General features: G+C 44.5%; 1 long non-coding RNA gene across 1 annotated transcript; it reads right to left on the bottom strand.

Moving 5' to 3' along the window:
* Window positions 1–8,442: 8,442 nt before the first annotated feature.
* Window positions 8,443–14,177, bottom strand: LOC107809057 (uncharacterized). The gene is made up of 2 exons (XR_012694152.1): window positions 9,030–14,177; window positions 8,443–8,957 (listed from the first exon to the last, which is right to left on the bottom strand). It is a non-coding gene; the product is annotated as an uncharacterized LOC107809057 (long non-coding RNA).
* Between the last annotated feature and the right edge of the window lie 1,597 nt (window positions 14,178–15,774).

Genomic DNA, 15,774 nt, shown 5'->3' on the forward strand with positions numbered 1-15,774 from the left:
GGAACAACTGATCAATTAGCAGATATTTTTACTAAGCCTTTATTAGAGGATAGGTTTTTTGCCTTGAGAAAATTACTTGGCATTACTTGCATTAATAATAACTTGTAGGACCTATGTGTAATCCGGTTACTTTTGTAGGTTTAATAATTGTCTTTTACTAGTGCATTAATTACGCCTCTGTTTTCCCTCTTTTTTTCCTCTTCTTTCACATTAGTTGTGTCGTTGAAAGTTGGAAAGCCAATCATCACGTCTATTCCAGTGACGCCTTTTCCTTTTCTGTACTCAACCGTCTGAAGGTTCTGAATCCCTCTTCTTAAGGCGGATATCTCTTTTCAATCACTTTCATCTCTATCATCTAGAAAACCTTCTCCGAAGCTCTGCTCAAACCATTATCCTTCAATGGATAAACAATCCAAGAACCCATCTGCCTCTACCAGAAAAAGTACACGCTCCAAAGCAAAACCCCCTTCTGTGCCCCCAGAACAACTAGACCTAGGGTCCGATTATTCTAAGGGTTTCGCTTCTTTATAGGGTGATTTGTCTGATCACTCTCAAATCTTAGGAGAAAAAGCTCTAGGAAAACAACCTATGGAAGACCCCCATGTTTCCTCTAATCCAAAGAAATCCAAGAAGATCTTTCTGGCTCCGTAGAATCTGACCTGAATTTCTGGGATTCTCTAAATAGTGATCTTTTCATCGCTTTGAAAAACAAGCCCATTGCTCATGGAAGGGTAGTCGACCTTGACGACATGGAAGCCCTAAATTGTAAGGTAAAAAATCTCTTTGTTCATCAAGGGTGGTCTAAGTCTATTCCTCCACCTAAGTTCTATGAACCCCTAGTAAAGATGTTTTATGCTAATCTTCGTTCTAGTAAACCTGATAAGTTGGAATCCTTAGTGTTAGGTAAGCGCATTGTTCCTGATTGTGCCATGTTTGATTCACTCTTTCAGTGTAAATGTTCTATTTTTCCCATGATTTTCAAAAATAGCTGGCCCGATGATTTTGAAATCTCCTTTGATCAAGCTAAATGGTGTAATGCTCAATGTTTCTCTGAATCCCTTTCCCAACTAGTTATGCCCCAGTGATGTTAGTTCCGAAACTCGTGTCCTGGATCATATCGTAGCAACCACTCTGCTCCCTCGCACTGGTTCCTTATCCACCTTCTCTCAATGAGACACCTTCTTGGTGTATTGTCTTGTGACCAAACTCAAAGTCAAGTTATCCTTTTGGGTCATTAACTTCATGATTGAAAGTGCAGAAGATCCCACCAGTCTACCCTATGGTATGTGTATACAGTGAAATTGGAGGGTCAAATTCCTCATCATTAAGGTGTTTCGGGAAGTCATCTCGAGATCTCGAGGTTGCGAGGTTGTGGTCGAGTTCTCTCCCTCGATATCCATTTACGCCCGGCCCAACGACAATGCCGGGGATGGGGAGTTCCCAAGGCGAGCAGATAGCACTGGTAGAGCCTGGTGTCACATCTAGCCGTACCATCTCCATACCTTTATAATTAATGCATTATGTACTATGTTGAGATTCCCCTCCTATATAAAGGGGATCCTTGCCATTTTGTAAAGGGCTGTTGTTGCTCAAACTATTCTACACAAGATAAATAACAACTTTCTCTATCTCTCTCTCTTTTCTCTTTAATATATTCCTTCGATATTATTGCTCTTATTTGTTGACTTCATACTTGTTCTTCATTTATTGCTTGACGTTGGCCATAAAGAGCCTCCATTAATCATATCCTAACTGTTAGCCCTTTCCTAATTATCCCCGATAGCTCGAGCTCGAGCCCGAGCCCAGGCATCGACCTCGAGGCCCCTCATTGGGTAGTCCGAGGCCCGAATAACCACCCCCCCAGTTTGGTTATAACTCTACTTTAGTTCGCATTTCGTCTTTTAAACTTCACATACCTAGCATCAACTAGTTAACAACTAGCATAAAAATAGGTCACGTCTTTGTAGAGTCCCATCAATAAATTTAATTGTTATTACCATTTTCATGGTAAAAAGTTTGCCACCCATAGTGGGACTAAAAATAATAGTGCTTATTTTCTTACTGGTTTCGTTACACAACGCAAGTTATCTTTCACACTTTTTCTTGTCCAAGATCTTCGATTTCAGGTCAAAATGTCTGGCTCAGTGAACAGAGTTGAGAACAACAACCTTGAAAACAACGGAGAAAATGGTGTTGCTATTCCAATTGTTGGCGCGCCACCACAGAACCCTGATAACACACCTTGACCGATTCCAACGGACGCGGGTTCGCAACACGCACAACAGGTCGATGAAACCTCACACACTGACAAGAGCATACAATATGGCGACCAACAGGAAGCCCAAAAAACCCCAGCTCGGGAAGAACGGGAAGTTAACCTTTATGTTATTTTTGAAATGTTGCAGGCATAACAGCTGGCTATCGCTCAACTGCAAAGCCACCCGAACACTCCCAGCATAGTAGCAACCGAAGCTACTCCTCCGGCCAAATAGGTACCGGAGAGATCGAGCAACAACGGATCGGTAGCCGATCCTGCCATCGTAAAAATGCTCGAGGACCTCACCAAAAGGATCGATTCGGGCAAGAAAATGATAGCAACCAATGACAAGAAGGTCGAAACCTATGACTTCAGGGTCGACCAAATCCCGGGCGCACCCCCAGTCTTGAAAGGTGAAGATTCGAAGAAGTTCGTGCAACGGACGGTCCTAGAGGAAGCGGCTCCGAAACCTATTCCAAAGAAGTTCAGAATGCCAGAACTCCCAAAATACAACAGGACCTCAGATCCCAAAAAGCACGCCACTTCCTATACGTGCGTAGTAAAGGCAACGACATAAAGGATGACGAGATTGAGTTCGTCTTACTGAAGAAGTTCGGAGAAACACTCTCCAAGGGGGCGATGATTTGGTATCACAACCTAGCTCCCAACTCCATAGACTCATTTGTCATACTAGAAGACTCCTTCATAAAGGCACATGTCGGTGCCATCAAAGTAGCAACAAGAAAGTCCGACGTATTCAAGATTAAGCAAAGGGAGAATGAAATGCTGCGAGAATTCGTATCTCGCTTCCAAACGGAACGAATGGAACTACCCCCGGTCTCCGACGACTGGGAGGTGCAGGACTTCACTCAAGGCCTGAATGAACGAAGCTTAGTGGCCTCGAGGCAGCTGAAAGAGAATCTGATTGAGTATCTTACTGTAACCTAGTCGGACGTCCACAACCGGTATCAGTCAAAGATCAGGGTCGAGGATGACCAGTTGGGAGCCCCTTCGGGCTCAATATATCCGAGCAAACTCCTGACGAAGGAGTCAAAACTAAACAGAGAGAGGTATCAGCCGTACCCCGAAGATAGGAGGAATGCCCCGAGACGCAATCCGCCTCGCAACGATCGATTGTTGAACCGAGGACAGAACACTCGGGGACTCATCAACAGAGACGGATTTGACGGGGATACAGGGCCAACAAGGGCACCTCGCCTATTAGAATACAACTTCAACATCGATGTATCGAGCATCGTGTTCGCCATCAGCAAAATTAGGGACGCCAAATGGCCTAGGCCTGTACAGTCGGATCCTTCACAGAGGAACTATAACTTTATATGCGAGTTTCACAACTCGCATGGACACAGAACCGAGGACTGCCGGCAACTCAGGGAGGAAGTGGCCCGGCTATTCGATAATGGACACCTTTGGGAATTCCTTAACGATCGAGCTAAGAACTAGTCCCGATAAATAGAAACAACCAAAAATAACAAAGCGGACGAATCCTAACATGTCATCCACATGATCTTTTAAGACACGCCCTCGACTGTATTGAAATAAAGGGCCATATCGCGTCCACCAAACAAAGGCCGAAATCCAAGAGCGCCATCGCCACTAAGGTATAATTATCTCCCTCTTTTTCTATTTTTTACTTTGCGATAACTTTTGGCAGGCCATTGACCAAAGTAATCGAGATGCTGATCTAGCTCGAAGACCTCAAGGTTTCGAAGCATCCGTTGCACTCTTTTCTTTCGACCGAGTTTTATCCCAAAATGGGTTTTTACCGGTAAGGTTTTTAATGAGGCAACGTCCACGCGCTACCTAAGGAGGATCCAACAAGCGTACAAGGCTTCTTTTTAAATTGACCCCGAACACTGGAGGGCATCCCCTCAAAAGGTCATCCACTCGGAAAAACCAAGGAACGTCGAACAAAGTTCCAATAGGAAATGATGTACTGGTCAAATGAACCGTGTCCGCATAAGCCGGACCCACGGCACCAAAACAACATGTACTTATGCCAAGCAATCAAAGAATATCTTTCGCCGAAGCATATCGTACTCCAAAGGAAACTCATCATTTTCACAACAAAGATCCCTCCACCGAGAACGCTCAGAAATACTCGGAGACTGGCGTCAACAACTCGGCACCGACATAACCTCAGGGTCGGAACTCCGAACTCATAAGCCTTCAATGAGGCAGCACGGAAATTGTGAAATATCTCTAGGAAAGTAAAATGTCCCGAACACTTGGAGACTAGCGTCATGACCTCAGGGTCGGAATCTCCAAAATCGTAAGCCCTCAACGAGGCAATACCGAGCTTACGAGTAATGGCTCCCAATCCTAAACAAACTCGAGGACTCGGAGACTGTCGCTAGTCGCCATTCATTAAAAAACCCGAGGTCGTAAGACCCTGAGCGGGCAGACTCGGTCTTGTAAGACTTCAAGCAAGGCATGAATCATACTTGTACCAAGTATCAACAAAAACTGTAAGACCTCAAGCAAGGAGTGAATCGTACTTGTACTAAATATCAACAAAAACTATAAGACCTCAAGCAAGGCATGAATCGTACTTGTACCAAGTATCAACAAAACTGTAAGACCTCAAAAGGCATGAAAATTTTGTAAGACCTTACTACAGGCATAAACTCAATCCTGAAGTTTAGGCTATATATCGCATTTGTAAGACTCTCAAAAGGGCATACCCTTGATATAGACACCTAAACTACTACACTCGGGACCAAAAATGGCTCCGGCCAAACACAATTGACTATGGTCATATGACCGTACTAGCCGACTCGGGGACGCCCAACCGTCGTTAAAAAATCATAGGCCATTACTTCGAATCTACTTTGAAAATAACTGGTTAAACAAGCTACCCTTGACAGGCAAAAGAGCTTCGGCCATGTCAGCTCCAAATCACAAGGCTTCGAACTACTCAGCCTATGAGCCAAACCTTCCAAGGTGCTCAAACATCGCCGCAAATGACTTGAAATCGAGGTTCTTCCCGAACCGACGATGGGTCAGGCAAAATCATTGCAAAAGTCCTTAACGAGAGGAAAACAAAGCCTGCATTAAAAGGTTGCTTCAACCCAAAGCGTAAGAACCATTGTCGCCAGCTTACATAAAAGGCTGCATCGGCCCAAAGCGTAAGAGCCATTGTCGCCAGCTCATCTGAAAACTTGAGGGTCAATTGAGCTCGAGTCATAACCCGATTCGGAGACAGAACCCAAAATAGTTAGCTACAATGCCTAAGGGCAAAGCGTAAGAGCCATTGTTGCCAGCCTAACGAGCCTCAGGGACACATACATAAAAGGTTGCTTAGACCCAAGGCATAAGAGCCATTGTCACCAGCCCACACAAATACAAAACTTGAGGGTCGATTGAGCTCAAGTCGAAACCCTACTCGGAGACTGAACCCAAAATAGTTAAAATGCATATGCCCAAGGGCAAAGCATAAGAGTCGTTGTCGCCAGCCTAACGAGCATCAGGGTCGTAACACGAATCTAAAGATTTCTACTAGCCCAAAGGTCGAATCGACCTGGTTGAAATCTTGATAAACAGAAACACAGAAGATACAAATTACGGGGTTTCCCCCTTATACATACAGGTGATAAAATACAAGCTCCGTTTACAACACACTGTGAGAGCTATATACATAAGAAAAAGGCAAGAAATAAACATCCCCCCTCGGTAACTATGGCCTGGCAGCCCCTTCCTCGCCATCTTCAGTATCGGACAAAAGGAACTTGGCATCATACTCCTCCCCCTTGGCTTTCTCGATCTCTTCCGAGAGATCAAAGCCCCTAGCGTGAATCTCCTCGAGAATTTACCTCCGAGATTTGCATTTCTCATACTCCTTGCTACTGCTTGTACGATCGAGTGCTCTCTTCAGTTCAGCTTTAGCAACGACAGCACTCTTCGAATAGGCTACCGCTTTTTATCCCGCCCTGGTGTTGCTCATCACAACCTCGGCCCGGACATTCACCACTTCGGCCTTCGCCTTCGAAAGCTCGAACGAAAGCCTTGCGATCATATTTGCCCGTGCAGAATTATTCGCACGAACGGTCCGGATTTGCACCTCAAGAGCAGAAACCATGGCTAAAGCACTCTCTTTGGCCGCAAAATGGGTACTTACATGCTCCTGCAGCTCGTTGAATTTGCATTTGGCTCGACCAACCTCGCCCCAAAGTTGTCCCAGCTCCTCCGCCTTGTTCTCCAACTGAAATATCAAAACATTAATCCACTGAGATGAAAAGGGGAGTGCAAGCCAGCATGGAATGCAGGGTACCTATTTTTCTAGGCAGCTCTCACGGCTCCGGCTCTGGTCCACCTCATGCTGTAGAGAAACCAGCTCGTTTTTCTTTGCCGCACAGAGAAGCTTAAGGGATTTTTCCCTATCCAAAGCCTCTAGCAATGGGGCCTCACAGTGAAGCAGCTCGAATTTGAGCCTATTGAAGGTCTATGAAAGAAAACTAAATGAAAAAAGAAGAGCACAGGAACGGAATAATCTTACAACAATCAAAAATTCACCATGAGGCTGAGCCGCTGAGCCTCACCAAAGGCCGAGCCAATATCCGATGGCTTACTACCTTCAGAAGATAGCCGACCGATCAAATTGCTTCTTTTTAACCGCTGAGAAGGTGTCACCTCACTACAAGCCCCTTCACGCCCTGGAGCCCCTTTTCGTTTGTCATCGATCCCGAGGCCGACAATCTCTGCTCCTCTCCCGGAGGACACGACCTCATTTCGGAAAAATCTCTGATACCTGCGGCAGTTGAGTTAATAAGCTGACAAGAAAAGCGCCATTTTCAGGAAACAAAACATCGGACACCTACCACGATGCTTTGCCTCCCATCTCCCTTTGGACAGATCTCGCCAGCGATGCTTATCATAAATTGAGCAAGCTGCCAGCTTACGAGGCCACTCAGCTAAATCGGGGACCTCGTTCGGTGACCAATGAGTTACTACAAATATGGAACGGAAAGATATCATTACGGAGCCCGCCTATGGTCAAAACGATGATAGTTCAGGTGAGACACTTACGTGTGAAGTTCCATTTCTCAGGAAATGTAAAAAATTCTCTAGGTATCACATCGGTCGTTAATCCAAACGAACCGATTCATCCATCAATGGTCCTCATCCTATTCGCTACCGACGATAGGAGCTTGGGTGTATCGATGTTGTAAAGCGAGCAAACCCCGATAACGCAGTGGCCTATATAACCTTACGAGATGGCTGAGGGTAAACTCTATTCTGGCTTTATCAGCGAAATATCTCATCGCCTACACTATTTTCCAAAGAAGGGGTGAGCTTGTGCCAAGGTAATACGATATCTCCAACAGAAATCAAGCACGACCCCGATACAAAAATATGCGTGTATACACTCAAAAACCCCTCAACATATGTCATGATGCTCTCCTCGGAAGAAGGTACTTGTAATACTGCACCTTCTCTCCATCCGTAATCTTTTCTGATCATTTCGAGGTTTTCTTTTCCCAGTGATGAGATGATCCTCGACACGTGCTTCCAGTGACCCGGAACATTGGGAGGCCTCCCCAGCGTGATGGCCCTCCTCGAGGCAAGGCACCTCGAGGCCTGCTCACCGGGCACCAGCGGTGTGTCACTATCACCAACCGAATGCGGAGCATAGGAAGAAATCTCCTCTCCTTGGCGGTCAGACGCCGACGTAGCAGTCATGGCTATGATAGAATAGGAGGAGAAAGATGTGGATCTGAGCAAAAATTTTGAGTTGAAGCAACAGAAGAACTAGCACAGAATGTCAGGCTCTGTGGAAGAGGTAGTCCCTCAAAGCAGTAGAATCACCATTGGAAAGGCAAATGAATGAATATATAGGGGCAAAGTAGCAACTACCCGGCTACCCAAAAGGATAATTAATTCTGGTCGCGTTAACATCACCCTCCCCTAGGGAAACGTACTAACAGAATCGCTCCAGGGCCCCTTTACCAGATTGAGCAAATGTTGCTACCATGCAGAATTCGAGAAACAGCGAGGCCTCAGGGCTCCTCGATATCACCGGCACCGGCCCGTTAGAAGATTTCGATTTAACCCCGGGGCATGGCCCGATTTGAGGGTCCCGATCGCTCCAACAATAGATTTCGAAGGGCTAACATCAAAAGTCGAAAGTTTAAATCCACGAAAGCAAAGGAACAAAAAAACTAAAAGAAGAAAAGTCCCTTTTTTATATTGCCAAAAACGTATCCACAAGAGACATCTTTACAAGATCCATCCCCCGGGGATTGCATATAAAAGGAAAAAGAAAGGATGCAAAATAACGTGGGGACTACTCTTCATCACCGCTATCTTTGCCTTCATCTGAGGCAATTAAAAGCGCCAATTCTCTCTCCAATTCACGGGCCTCCTCGAGATCAACTGACAGATCGACGCCCCTGGCTCCGATCTCTTCCAGGGTTTCTCTCCTCGCCTCCGTCTTAACATGTTTAATAGCCTGGGCCAGCTTCTACATAGTTACTATCGATACATCACAAGATATTTTATGTGTCGTGGCTGCATCATCCAAATAAGTGGCAGCATTTCTTTCAATCTCGGACTTGGCCGCGGCCAAGGCAGCAATCTCCATCCGAGCATTCTTGTGAAGATCATGGGATGTCGCCAACTCCGCAGTCGCTATCTCGCTTTTCTTCCTCATCCCGAGGATCTGAGAATCATTTTGCTCGACCTACAAAAGAAATGTAAGACAATTTGTGTTGGAATATGGGAGCAATGGTCGGGTACAAGTAGGGCGAAATACCTGCGCAGCGAGATCAGCCTTTTCCCGGAACGCTCTCTCCAAAGTAGCTCGAAGCTCTCCTAATTCTTTCTCTCCTCGGGCAGAGTGAGCCTCTGAATCCTGCAGGTTCGAGGTAAGCTTCTTACACTCCTTTTCACGATAAGAAAGCTCCTCGCGGAGCCGAAAGAAGGCATGATCATACATATCCTTGCACTGTGACATAGCGGAAGAGTTAGAAAAATGAAGAATGATGCCCAAGACTAAAAGAAATATACGAAAGATAGATATCACCTACGACATGAATCTCTCCGCCTCTTTGACGGCGGCAGGAACGTCAAGACCTACGCTATCGCTAATACCATCAAAGATGTTGGCAAGTGAGCCTCCCACTTTGAGAGGAATCCCCACTTTGACGGCGTTCGCTTTTGGAGAGTCCCTCAGTTCCCCTGACGAGACCTGAAAGCATGAGATGAAAATCATGTCACCTATTTCCCCAAGAGGCAACCCCTGCTCCTGAAAAGCTCTGGGCCCCGATTCTTCAGGATCGATAGCAACGGTCCCTCTAACGGAAACTACGCCAAACCCGATCATGCGATCCTAGGTCACGTTAACACCCTCCTCAAGGGTCTTCGGTCTATGGGACCGACCTAAGTCAGTCGTTCCAAACTCATTAGCCTCCGTTCGAGGCACCTACGAGGCTCCCGCACTCGACCTTGTCCTCCATGCTAACTGGCATTCATTGTCATCCTCATCCTCAATGCCGGGATTTTCCCCTAAAGTTGAAGCAGAGGTCCTAGTAGCGATTTGATGCTCGAGTGATCTGGGTTTCTTTGCCATAGGAGGATCAGCAGCCGCCTTACCTTCCCTCTTCTTGCCCTTTGCCGGGCTCCAAAGCCTTCGTTTCACTACCAGGGGGTGGCCTCATCTCCATATTCTCACTGAGGCCTGCACAAGCGCGATAATCACAATTTTTCAGTGCAAGGGACGCGGGGAGAAATGCAAATCTAAGATATAGATGGCACAGAAGCTTTACCATGATTCTTGGACACCCATCTCTCCTTGTCCAGGTCGGTCCAAGACCGGACATGGTACGGGAACGCAGTGTCTAATCATTTGATCCACCCCAGTAAATCAGAAATCGCCTTGGGGTACCAAACGATGGTTGCGTGAAACGGCAAAGAAGTCATTATTTCGGGGGAAAGGGAAGAAATTTATAAAAAATGGTTAAGGGAAAACCGCTTACGCTGTGTGTTCCATTTCTCTGGGAAAGGCATCCTCAGGGATGGAATGATGTCCGAGGCCCTTATTCGAATGAACCTACTTATCCACCCCCGATCCTTCCCCTCGTCTGTGCTCAAGAAAAATGATTTTCTGGATCGATTATGGAGCCTGATCAAACCTCGATAAAATTGAGGGATGTACAACCTAATCAAATGGTTGAGGGTAAAAGTCTCGCCCATAACCCTTTCAGTAAAATGATGGACCATCAATACTATCCTCCAAACAGAAGGATAGATCTGACTGAGCGTCACTTGATATTTGTCACAAAAATCAAGGATAACCGGATCTATTTCCGGGGGGGAGGATTCAGAGGAATCAGCAGGACCCAAGGTGAACGGTTAGGTATACGCATGAAGGAAGCCGACCTTATAGTCCGTTATATTTTCATCAGGGCCGGGAATTTCCACCTCAACTGTCTCGCTCCATTAGCAGTCTATCCTTACCACTTTTATGTTGGTCACGACACTAATGTATCGGGACACATGTTCACATCGGCCCGACATGGATAAAGTGATATCAACGGTAAAATCTTTTGACATATCAAGCTTGGAAGGAGTGCACGGTTCCAAGGTGGTTATCGCATTGGCTTTCTCCTTAGACGAATGAGATGAAGATACAGCTTCATTCCGCCGAGAATCGTTCTAGAAGTCCTGCCATAGCAATGGTAAAGTTTCCTCTCAGAAAGCGAGATAGAAGAGTGTACAAGAAGATGGGTATGGACTCGTGAATTTGAAGACGCAACGAAGATAAGGATTGTCAAATAGTCGATATATTTATAGAAATCGCTTGGGAAGCGGAAATGATGAGCCAATATCATTTCGTGGGTTCCTCAATAATCGCATTTGATGGCGACCCTTGCACGGTTTTCTGGGGAATGGCATTTAATGCTCTTATAGGTTGACGTCATGGCAATGATGCCCTCGGAACGACGACTCAAAATTGTTTCCTATTACTTCGTTCCAGTAAATGCGGAGACTATCTGTATACGGTGAAATCGGAGGGTCCAATTCCTTGTCATTAAGGTGTTTCGGGAAGTCATCTCGAGGCTGCGAGGTTGTGGTCGAGTTCTCTCCTTCGATGTCCATTTACGCCTGACCCAACGGCGATGTCGGCGATGGGGAGTTCCTAAGGCGAGCAGATAGCACTGGCAGAGCGTGGTGTCACGTCTAGCCGTCCCATCTCCATACCTTTATAATTAATGCATTTTGTACTATGTTGGGATTCCCCTCCTATATAAAGGAGATCATTGCCATTTTGTAAAGGGTTGTTGTTGCTCCAACTATTATACATAAGATAAATAACAACTCTCTCTCTCTCTCTCTCTTTTCTCTCTTAACATATTTCTTCGATATTATTGCGCTTATTTGTTGACTTCATACTGGTTCTTCATTTATTGCTTGTCGTTGGCCATAAAGAGCCTCCCTTAATCATATCCTAACTGTTAGCCATTTCCCAATTATCCCCAATATCTCGAGCCCGAGCCCAGACATCGACCTCGAGGCCCCTCATCAGTCAGTCCGAGGCCTGAATAGCCAACTCCCCGGTTTGGTTATAACTCTACTTTAGTTTGCGTTTCGTCTTTTAAACTTGACATACCTAGCATCAACTGCTTAACAACTAGCATAAAAATAGGTCACGTATTTTTAGAGTCCCATCAACAAATTTAATTGTTATTATCATTTTCATGGTAAACAATATGGCCATCACTCACATACTGAAAGCTCATCAAATTTCCCTGTTTGCTTATCCCTTTATCAGTGTTTCAAAATCTTACAATTCTAGAGCCTTTGTTAGTATGGGATATGTGAGTGTGAAAGGATCATGGGTTAAGAAGAACGAAGGTGATGTAAAGCATGCTCCAATAGATCCCAAACCCAAACCTTCTGTCGCTCATCCTAATCCTGGTGATCCTGATCTTGGTGAGAAGTTTTGGGTCATTGACATTCAAGTCTCTGAAATTAAAGATCTCCTCACAACCACTCAGTCAATTGTTGGTGACATTCATGCCATCTCCAAAGAAAAAGGGTCTGATGTGTCCAAGATAAGAGTTGTCGTTCTCAGAGTAAGGGAGAACGCTGTCAAGTCTTTCAAGGAGATTCATGACAGGTTTTATGGAACGAGCATCTCAGCCATGCCAGCTTTGAACAACTGAAGGAGTCCATCTGCAATACTCTTACCTACTTTCTGCATCGTTAATGTGGTTGCTTAAGACAATTTTTTTGATGTGTTATTTTTGGACTGTTAAATCAGCCGTTGGACAATTTCTATTTCTTGTTTTGTTCTGGTTGTTTTTAGGACTATAACTCTGCTGCACAATGCTATATAACTTATTCTAGTTCATGTTTTAGTTCCCTCTTTGTTGATGCCAAAAAGGGGGAGAAGGATATATGTATGTATCTACACAAGTATATCTACACAGGTATAGAAAGTTAGTCGACTAAAGGGTAAGTATACGTTAGCATCCTCTGCAGCAGGAGTCGACTGCAACATCTATAACCATGGACCAGTCAACTGCATACATTGAGGGGAAGTAAACATAGGGAAGTCAACTGTTGTTTATACATATATATTATTTTGTCATCATCAAAAAGGGGGAGATTGCTATATTTGATTTTAATGATGCAAATAATATATCTGTGCAGGAACTCATGGATAGCAATTGAAGGAATCAATTAGAGAAGATCAAGGAATCAAGGAGCAACTACGAGATGGAAGCAATTAATCGGGGAACTTAAGGAAAGCAATCCGAGATTAGCAAAAATCACGAAATCAATGGACAACTACGAGATGGAAGGAATCAAGAGAAGCAATCCTGGATTAAGACGGAATCAATCAAGCGTAATCTTAAGGAATCAATCAAGTCAAGCGTACCCAATCCGGAAGGTGCAAGATCTTGGGAAGCATATATGGAACATCAATTAAGGATCTCGTAATCATAATCGTTGTTGTATGACCTTCTTCTTGGAAAGAATCAATTTCTCTCCAAGGATCAAATTTCTTGGGTTGACAAATCTATGTAGAAACCAAGCCTCTCTCAAAGTATTTAAACCTGTAACTGTACTCTAGAACGATATACTTTGATCGAACCAAAATACCCTCTCTTTATTCTACTATAAACAAACATTGTAGCTCTACTAGATCTGTTGTGTTACAAGTTAGAGAAGAAAGAGAGAACAACACTGGTGAGGCATTGTATAAAAAAGAAACGAGTGAAATAAGGTCTAAGCGATCGGTGTAGATCACACCATTCTCTGTACTCTCGAAGAAACTCATTCATGAAAAGGTACTCCTTTGCAACCCAAGGGGACTGGACTAGGATTCACATTGAATCCGAACCAGTATAAAAACTCTGGTGTTTTTAATTCATGCATTTAAATTCTGCATCTTAAATTCTGTCTTTACTAGTATCAAGTTCTTATATCCAGTCGACTAATCGTATAACTAGTCAACTAACAGCAATTAAGTTTGAAAATAAACCATTCCCCCCCTCTTGTACTTTCAGGAATACCCCGCAACACCTCATCCAGCGCCACCCAGAAGTGTCTTTTAACCTCCTCGTCCAAGCCCACCTGCGGCGCGTAAGAGCTAATGACATTCAGAGTGCTCCCTCCAACTACTAACTTAATCGCCATCAATCTGTCATTCACCCGCCTAATCTCTACCACTAACTCTCTAAGCTTCATATCCACCAAAATACCCACTCCGTTTTTGCCCTTCACACCTCTAGAGTACCACAATTTAAACCCGTTTGCATTCCTCTCCTTTGATCCTACCCCCCTAGTCTCCTACACACACGCTATATTGACCTTCCTCTTCTGATGAATCTTCTCCAGCTCTATAGACTTACCTGTCAATGTCCCTATATTCCACAATCCAATTCTCAACCTACAAGTGCCCTTGTTCCCCTGACCCCCTTTGGTTCCCGTCCCACCCTCTTACTCTTGCCCTACGCCCCTCCCCACCGCCCTCCCTTCCCGAGGACATGACCCTACTCTGCCATTACAAACCATAGCCGCTATACCTATAGAAGTCTAGGAAAAAAATGCCAACACAGAAGAACAAAGGGAACACACAAACAAGAGACTCGACGGGAATAAATAGTAACTACAGGCCCACTACTAGACTGAATAGACTAGTACGAATTACTACGGCAACAAATTAACTAACACATGAGACAGAGAAATGGGAGGCGGGAGGTACCAATTCCCACGAATAGAACCTGGACTTTCGACTTGGTATACTCCCGATGCTGTGGAACCCGACATATAGCAACTGCTCTGCTGCTTCTACGTATGCACCTCCCTACCGTCAGCAAGCAGTCACAAAATTGATACCTGCAAAACACACAAATACCACGAAACCAAGAAAACTATAGGAGGACCGATTGTCACCGTCACCAGCGGTAGAGAAACACGAATCTGGTGATGAACCACTTGAAGTCGCCAGACCAATCTGGTGTCACCAGAGAACAGCGGCGGCGCGAAGAAACAGCGGCAGAGAAAGGTATATAGAAGAAGGAGCACCAAAAAAGAGGGGTTGGGAGTTGGGACTACACCCGGAACTACAGAGAAGAAGAAAGAAGGAGCGGCGCCAACGATGGGACGGTCGCCGAAAAAAATTTATCGCTAGTGGTTAAGAAAGGGGAGAAGAGAAAAGGGGGGAGAAAGAAAAACGGGCTGAGAGAGAGAATAGGGAGAGAGGAGAGAGAGGGAGCAGGGGGTGGTGCTTACCTGGCCTGCTCGTCAACGTTGGTGCCGGCGCTGGAGGGATTCGCCGGTGGAAATGACCGTTAAGTTTGAGTGCCGGGGAGAGAGAGAAGCGCGTGGTAGTAAACTAAAATTATCGTTCAATCTTTTGACCATGTAATTTTCAATAAATTCAAAATCATTGATGCACCTAATGACATAATTATAAACATAATATCTTCATGTCACTACGTAGCAGAGTATTTGTTAAGGTTTATTATAAGTCTATATTGGCAGCTGCAGCCCTACTATTCAACAGCAGCAAGGTGCCAAAAAACTTTTTTAGTTTTTTTGTTAGTCTTGATATCCAAGACTACTTATCTCGTATTAGAATGTATAAGCATGAAACTTTGCAATTCATCAAAACTTTAAATAACAAGATACTCCAAATAAGAAATTAGAAAACATCAAACATAATAATCCATGCTTCGGATCTGCAAATATTTTTTCTCTTAAACCATCAGGTCACTTTTGCTTAATTGTGTTAAAAACTCTTTATATTGACAATGTATATAACAAAAGGTTGTAAATTGAAGTAAAATTAGAGTACTAAATGAAGTCTACATGTCCTCGGTAATAAGTTGTGATCCAATGTGGACGAGGGGAGACATTATAGTTGCTCTTGCAGTCCTCTATGAACTTATCCAAATTAAAAGGATCTTAACAGAACATGATATCATTTCTGCCTTGCCCTATAGGTATCACCATCTCACTGCATGTCTAAAAAACAAAACTAGCTA

Source organism: Nicotiana tabacum, chromosome 8 (assembly GCF_000715075.1).
Source record: "Nicotiana tabacum cultivar K326 chromosome 8, ASM71507v2, whole genome shotgun sequence".
In the NCBI taxonomy this organism is placed as follows: domain Eukaryota; kingdom Viridiplantae; phylum Streptophyta; class Magnoliopsida; order Solanales; family Solanaceae; genus Nicotiana; species Nicotiana tabacum.